This window comes from Neolamprologus brichardi, chromosome 15 (genome assembly GCF_056152115.1).
Source record: "Neolamprologus brichardi isolate AB-2024 chromosome 15, ASM5615211v1, whole genome shotgun sequence".
Classification (NCBI taxonomy): domain Eukaryota; kingdom Metazoa; phylum Chordata; class Actinopteri; order Cichliformes; family Cichlidae; genus Neolamprologus; species Neolamprologus brichardi.
The window spans coordinates 36,245,562-36,253,478 of NC_142118.1; the positions used below are offsets into that span (position 1 = coordinate 36,245,562).

At 42.3% G+C, this 7,917-nt stretch overlaps 1 non-coding gene across 1 annotated transcript; it reads right to left on the bottom strand.

Annotated features, from left to right (window-relative positions):
- Positions 1-205: 205 nt before the first annotated feature.
- Positions 206-313, bottom strand: LOC118454269 (U6 spliceosomal RNA). The gene has a single exon (XR_004843670.2). It is a non-coding gene; the product is annotated as a U6 spliceosomal RNA (small nuclear RNA).
- Positions 314-7,917: the final 7,604 nt, after the last annotated feature.

The window sequence follows — 7,917 nt, forward strand, 5'->3', positions numbered from 1 at the left end:
CGCACACATTTATAAATGTGCTTATTTCTGTATGTAAACACGTTTAACCTAACATTCACACTCTAATAGATGTATCAGGGGCAATCCAGAGTTCAGAAAATTGCCCAAGGATGCTTCGACATACAGACTAGAGGAGGTAGGGATCAAACTGCCAACCTTCTAATTAGTCGACAACCTGGTCTTCCTCTTGAGCCGCAGCCACCCCTAAATTTGTAAACGTGTCACGATTTTACGTGTCATCCTTGCACATGGACCATGCTAATCTTCTCTGTACTATTTCCAGTTTAGTGTATGCACTTGGCAAAGCAAGCACATCCACTGCTTACTTAAAACCCACCTTGGCCCATCTTGGTGTTTTGACACTAGATGTGAGTGAGCAATGGCTCTAAAAAAGCAAGGACCACTGCACACTCACTCACAAGCTAGCAAATAATGAGTCTGATGGGGAACATAATTTGCAAAATTTCATGTAATCTCTTCAACTTTAAGTAACTGAACCCAAAAACTTTTATATACAGTCTATGAGGTGAGTGCATACCCATTGGATAGGATACAGTAACCAATAACTGTAAGAGTCAGGGCTAGTGTTACAAATTATGGCTTCACACTCTGATTACACCCAGTTTAACAGAGGCACATAATCACATTATATTTTTCAGTAATGTAGTACTATATTACCTAAGATCACCTTACTTTGGTAATCAGATTACAATTACTAAACAAAGAAATATCTACTTTCATGAGGTCTTTGGCTAACTGCATTTTGGCCAAAGTGAAAAAAAAAAAGAAATCAAATGTCCTTTTTCATGCATGATTGTGCAACAATTGCTTGAACACAGTTCATATGGATCACGACGCTGGAGGAGTGGTTACATTACTGTAAATTTATTGAATTAAAGCACAAGACTTACTGACAGCAAAGTGCAAACTCCATCCAGGCCAGAAACAACTATCCGCTGCTGTGAACACAACAGCGAATCTCTCCAAGAACGTTCAAAGGCAAGACGCTAAACCCAAGCCAGCAGCAAGAGACCCCCAGACACAGAGTGATGCTCAAGCTGACTGTGTGCCAACTACATACAAGGGCCAAAGCTTGTCAGCAGTTAACTAAAGCAGAGATGAGCTAGCTTGTAGCTTCGCAGAGAAACTGCTGCTGCCACAACATTTTTCTCTGTCCTGACTGGCTTTCATCAACTTTTCCATTGGCTTGGTGGTAAAAATTTAATTCTGCGTCCTGTGGATGTCCTTCTTATTAAGATAAATATTTGTGCTGTTATTGCAAACTATCAATTACATGACATTCTCAGACAATGTTGTACTATAACAAGCAGTGTAACAAATAACTTTCTACAACATTTCCAGAACATGTTTTTATGCATTTCTACAGAAGGAATAAATAAGCAAGTATCCCATTACTTTTTAAAAAGTAATGATCAACCTTAACACTGCTCTGGACTAGCTACAACATGTTACGCAGGAGTCACGAACTGCATGATGATGGCGCTCTTTTGGAAAATGCACATGATCACCTTTACATACACATACAATGATGACCACTTATTCTTATTTTTACAGCAGTTATTGTTACATCCATTTATCAAACAATGATTCAATTCCAGCTCCTTTCAGCGTCACGAAACCGGTGACACTTCCATTCAATTGTACTAAGTTTCCACTACATTATACGTCACCCTACGCATTTCTTAACATCCAACCTGGGGCGTATAAACCTATTGTGCTGGAAATTCTAAATCCCATTCTCAACGAGATATCCTCTTTGATTTCAGGTGAGATATATACAGGTGCTTCTCTTTCTCACGCTGTTCTGTAATGCAATCGCTCCCAGCTGAAACTCGCTCAGCCTTTCTGTAAGCCCAAAGAGACTGAGCCCGCTCCCCAAACAAGCCATTTGCCTAAGCTGCCTGTCAGTCGGATGCATTTGTTTGCACTGAGAATTTAACTCCACAGGCAAGGAGGATGCTAATTGTTTTGACTTGGAGGGGGTTCCCTCAGGTGTGTTTGTTGGGAGAAGTGGGGGGGGCAAGGGACCTGTATGAATACACTAGCATGCCTTTAGTTTACATAGACCAAGGCAGGGAAACACTGGCACACCTTTTACTCTTGAATGCCAAACAGCAGTTGTGGCTTCGTGGGGTTAGCATCCTGCAGAGTCTTTCTTGGCTCGCTCTAATGTCAGTAATTATACTACCAGCATGAACGTTGTGCCATTAACAAAACAGAGGTGGAGAAGGTGGAGATAGGGAGGAAATGTCAGCAGTAATCTGAGTTTGGGCCTACCTCACATATGACATAACAATATGAATCAATGGGACCTGGGGAAAACTGCAAATTTACAAGTGTATTAAAGTTTTAGTGTACTAAATTTAACATCAACTTCCCCTATAGAGCTTCACTCTATAGGGGCTTTTCAATTAAAGCACTGCTTTGACAAATGGTACACTCTTTACCCAGCTCTTCTGAAAAGGCTCCAAATTGGAGCAACCAGGAAACTTTAAAGCATAATATGGACGAGAGACAAAAAAGAAAGGAAAAAAAGCACAAAAAAGGCATCTGTGACATAACATCAAAAGGGCTATTTTCCTATATTTTAGAGGGGCTGAAACCACTGCCTGCTTTGGTCAGCAGCCATTGGAGTGGTCAGCGTGGAGAATTGAGTGTGCTCCATCATTCTGATGGCTGTGTCCAATTGTATTATGCCAGAGCAGCAGGTAGCCCGGGCTGCCGGGGTCGTAGCTCTGATGGCCTCACCCCATTGGTCCAGGGACTCCGGCCAAGGTTCACGGGTCAGGGCCTTGTCCGGACACAGGCTTGGCTCCCGGCCAATGGGTCGAGCCGGTCAGTTGCGGGGAGCAGGACTGGTCAGGCAAATGATTTATAGACGTGGTGGATGAACAAAATGCTAAGAGGCTGCGCTTGAATCTCGGTTTTTCTTAAACTTTCTCTAAAGGCACAATATGTTCATGCTTTCACACCATAACTGCTCGACTCGAACCTCCTGACTCCAGCTGCCAGCTTTTCATCGTTTTTTTTAATACATTGAATGTCACAAATCAGATGCCATTAAGTTATTTTTCCTTTTGCTTTGCACGTTTCCCCTGAAACCTCCTGCTAATAAACAAAACCTGGGTGAGCTCACAACATAGAAACGCGGTTTCTAAACTGATGCCCGATGACGAAGATGAGCTTGATCTGCCATCTTGTCGCAAACTGTTTATCGCTTGCCAACCTATTTAAGTGATTCCTTCAAACCAGGACACTTTAGAAATAAGTTTAGAGCCTCGCAAGTTTTTTGGTCATGGAAGGCAGGCAAGCTCTGATTGCCCCGAGGGTTTTTTGTTCTTATTGGGGTATTGTTAACAGATGGACTCGTCCAAATCAAAGATGGCATTTGTTTTTCATGTTGGATGAATCTAGGATTGCACAGGCAATCCAAACAAAGCCTTTTTAAATGATCTCACAAATCAAGAGGACTTTGTGCTTTCCAGGGTTTGCTGATGACTCATTTTAGCCTCAGACTACGTGAGAGCTTAATTGAGAAGGTTAAGAAAAGAAAGATGTAAAAGTTAGAAATGATTAGCAGAAACAGCTTCTTATATCACAGAAAGTAAACATTTGGCATTGACACCATAAAACTTCAAGTGAAACAGCTGGCTGGCCTATTCTGCCAATAATATAAACCGTGGAATGAACAAACTACGTAACTCTATATGGGCCTTAAAGACGAACTATTGGGCGACATTTCCCACATTCAAAGAGTCATAAACCATCCCGTGACTGGAGGAATGGCCCAGCATGTGGTTTATTTTTGGGGGACACACTTAAAGGTCGGGCTGTAATCCACAGGAGTCCGTGAACATATTCTCTAGGCAGAATTACCAGCTGCCATTTGAACGTGGGTGGACAGTTTGTCTCCGCTGGCCTGAGGAGGGGAGGCCTTCGGCCCTGAAACCTTGCTGCCCTTTCAGCTAATTGTTTGTGGGTTGCTTTTAAATTTATTGACAGTCTTGGTGATATACTGCTTCTATTGTGTCTTCGGCCTATTGTGAAGCGCATTAACTATGGCTCCTGCTTCCCTGCCCTTGTGCTCCGGGCTGACCAGGGGCCAGAGAGCAGTGTGATGCCCAGCGGGAGTGCCCTCTCTGTGGGCAGGAGAGGAGACCTTTACAGGTGCCTCAGTTCTTCTCTTAGCAACGGCCTGCTGCTCAAAATTTGTTGTTCTCCTGTGGGTGTCTTTCTAAAAGTGTCAGCTGTAGGACCCCTGACGGGAGATTTGTTGATATGATAACTCGATTACTCCCCAGAATGGATGACACGGTGGCAGCGAACTCCCAGGGAGGTGCTGACTCCTCTCCTTAACCTCTCCTCAGGAGACCAGCATTTTGAACAAACCAGGCATGTGGCTCCCAAAAGCTCTTGCTGATCCGCCGATGATTAGTCTTCCAGACGCAGTTCAGTAACCAAGCAAAGAATCATGATCCTTTTAATAATTTAAGTGTAGACGGTATAAGACTAGAAAACTTCAGACAAAAGAGAACTCACTAATTAAGAGCACTGAATGCGAAAGTTCCTTATTAAGTGGACTTATTCAAGCTGGTCCTCTCTCTTGCACCTTATTTTCCTAATTGGCCAGGTGCCATCTCCCAATTAAGTTGAAAATTGGTTGACGAGTGCCCTAAATTGGCACCAGATATCAGCGTAGAGCTTAAGGAGGAGTTAAAGATAAACTTTTGGACTCTGTAAATTGGTAATTAATTTCAATCCTTCAAAGCATGGCTATTTTGGTTGGTAGGGAGGGATGTGGGTGGAATCCCAGGTACTCAGACTGGGATTATCCATTAAGACTCAAAGGACGCACTAATGTGGTATCAACACCGCTCCACTTCCAGAATAATCTCAGCTCTCCGGTGTCAGGCCGGGGTGCATTATAAAGTTCTTTTTTTCACCTATCGGTTAAGTTGAAGACTGAAGGTGGATTTAAATCAAAAGAGCTGTTCTCCCTCGATGAGGCTGGTAAAAGCTCATCGCGGGAGGGAGCTCTCTGGCATATCTGCCCAGGTGTTACTGGGTCAATCAGTAACCACTAGAGAGTTAATTACAGATAAAGTGTATGATAATGGTAAGACTTCACTCCACTCGCACATTCCAACACACCCAACATGTGCACAAAGCGTTTGCTGACAGGTTGGCAGACATTAAAACACTATATTCCACCTTATTCTTTGTTTATCGCCAGAAATTACAGAAGAAAGCCACACACAGTTTTGTCTTTATGTTTATCTCACAAGAGGCACGGCTAACAACACGACTGAACACACAGACGCACACACTTACCTCCTCCAGGCAGCGGTTCAGACAGGATGTAGCACATGTGTATCATATTAGACAAGCCTTCCCAAACAGCAGGCTCTTAGCTGATATTAGATCTACATCTGGCCCTCTCTCTGACGCTCTAAGCTGCTGCCTAACCTCCGGTTCTCTCACACTGATATTTCACACATCCCAGCTCCGGTCACAGGTGGGAATGCTTTTGCAGAGACCGCCAACGATAGAGCCATGTCTCAGGTTTGACCTAGTGCAGAGGTTAACTTATCCATATTAGAGAGGAGCTAGAGCTCCAGCTCTGAGTGACTGATACCTGCGCCTATGGGAAAAATCACAGATACATACAACGCAGTTAAACTAAGATGATTTTGGGTTACTTTGTGTAAATATGAGAATCTCAGATGCCAAAGTGATATTTCACAGGTGAGACTGAAATACCAGACATTGGTTGAACAACAGACTGTATCGTTGAGGCTAAAACAACAGGCTAAAAACATCTATAAACATGTTGCCTCCTCTAAAGAGGAGCCTGGAAATCAGCATCTGGGTGATCCACTCAGTCCTCCACTAATTAAAAACTTCTGCTTGTGCAGATAGTGGCTGGCTCACGGAGACAAAAAAGACACGGTATTGATTTTTTTTTTTTTTGACTGTGATCCAGGCTCTGAACAGAGCTGAACATCAGACAATGGCTGGTTATTTATGTGTTGTTGTTCTTATCGGGGGTCACACATGCAGGGGAGGTGGGAAAGAGTGCTTTGACGAAGCCGATCAAGATGTGAAATTCAACAAAACAAAAATACAGATTGATTCATGCAGCTTGTTCCATCAAGTTAAATCTGCAAGATGTCTTTTAACTTCAGAAGATGCACTCTGGATACAGACAAATTCATTTGTTCCTTTAGTGAGTGGGCTCAAAATCCTTAGAGTAGCCGAAGCTGGACAATCACAGTTCAAAAGCGAAAACGGCAAAGAGGAATCTCTGCATTTAGGCTGAGCTTCCACACAGACTGGAGCCCTCAAAAACCTGCTGCTCGGCCTCTCAGCTGAGATCTGATGCATTCGGCGGATCACAATTTCTTTTCACACAAGGATGAAAAGGACTCTCGGCACCCTCCTACCTCTCACGAAAGCATTTGCTGTCATTTTCACACAAACACACGCCACACTTCAAACTGTCGCGTTGTGAGTGACGCAAAGACGAGTGTCATCCTGAAATATGATATGACCGGAATATTGTTTCCTTTAATATATACATGAAAAGAGCTGCGTTAACCTTACATTTGAAATCCACAGATCAAAGCTACTAACGACACATACGACCATCTAATTACTGGGTCTCCAAAGCGATTAAAGTTAAGACCCATTATGACATGGGAGTTATGAAATATCTGCAGCTGCAACAGAACGACAGCATCTGTGACTCATTTAAAAGAATTTATGCTATTGACAGATTTACATGCTGACCAAGAGGCAAACGTAGAGCATACGCAAGCATGAATATGCAGTTTATGCAAAAGTTTGTGCGCCGCCTCCCATAATTTTCACATACTTTGCTAAATCTTGGAAGGAAAAGACGTAAATTCAATTTCTGCTGTCAGCAGACTTTAGTGAGAGAAGGGTGTTCCTTAAAAATCTTTTAAAAGTTTAAAAATGAACTTTAACATGTGCAAAAGTTTCTGCAGTTGCAAAGCTGCCGATTTGTATTAGCTCATTCCGCCCTAATAGTCTTGTTACTTACCTACATAATCATCAGGGATGATTAATTTTCTGACTCTTGAAGAGGAACACTCAAAACCACGGACTCCTCCAGGCAACTGAGAACCTGAAAAAGATGCTAAGTGATGCCTGCAGAGGGAAAAGACTATAAAAGCATATAAAAAAAAGACATTACAGCATTTCTTGCTTGTAATTTTCTACTGCCTGAAATACGAAATGGCAGTTAAGGGAAAAGTAAGTCAAGAAAAGATCTGCAGACCGGAATATTTTCAGGTAAAATTGCACATCTGTCAGACAGAAAGGCAATAAAAATCCAATATACCTATTCTTATGACAAAATGGGAAACAAAATCCTAAAATGAATGCCAGTTATGTTTATTACACTTATAGGGAAATTATTGCAGTAAAATGCAATTAGGAGATAATGAAAGTATCACCTGCTAACTGTTTTCACCTAAATTAAAATTTGATGCATTAGTAGTTAAAACATAGCCTACAGACTGCACGGGCCGCCCTCATCTGGCTGTCTGTGTCCTTGCCATCTCTGTCTCGCTAATTCTGAGAGGTCTGGCAGCTGAGACTTTCCTTCAGCGCACTTTCCAATTTTTCTAGAACCAAATTTTCTTTCCACACTCAGATCAACCAACGCCTCCAGCTAGCTTTATATTGCCATTAACTTAACAATCCACTCAACACAGAAAGAAAGAGCAGATGTTCTTTAAAAAAAGTCTTTCAGTAACTCTCACCGATGACTTTCTGGTCACAAGCTTACAATTTTTCTTATAACAGGATCGACATTAGAAAGTCGCTTTTTTAAATTGTTGTTTTTGTTTAAAGTACCCTCTGGCCTTTTCT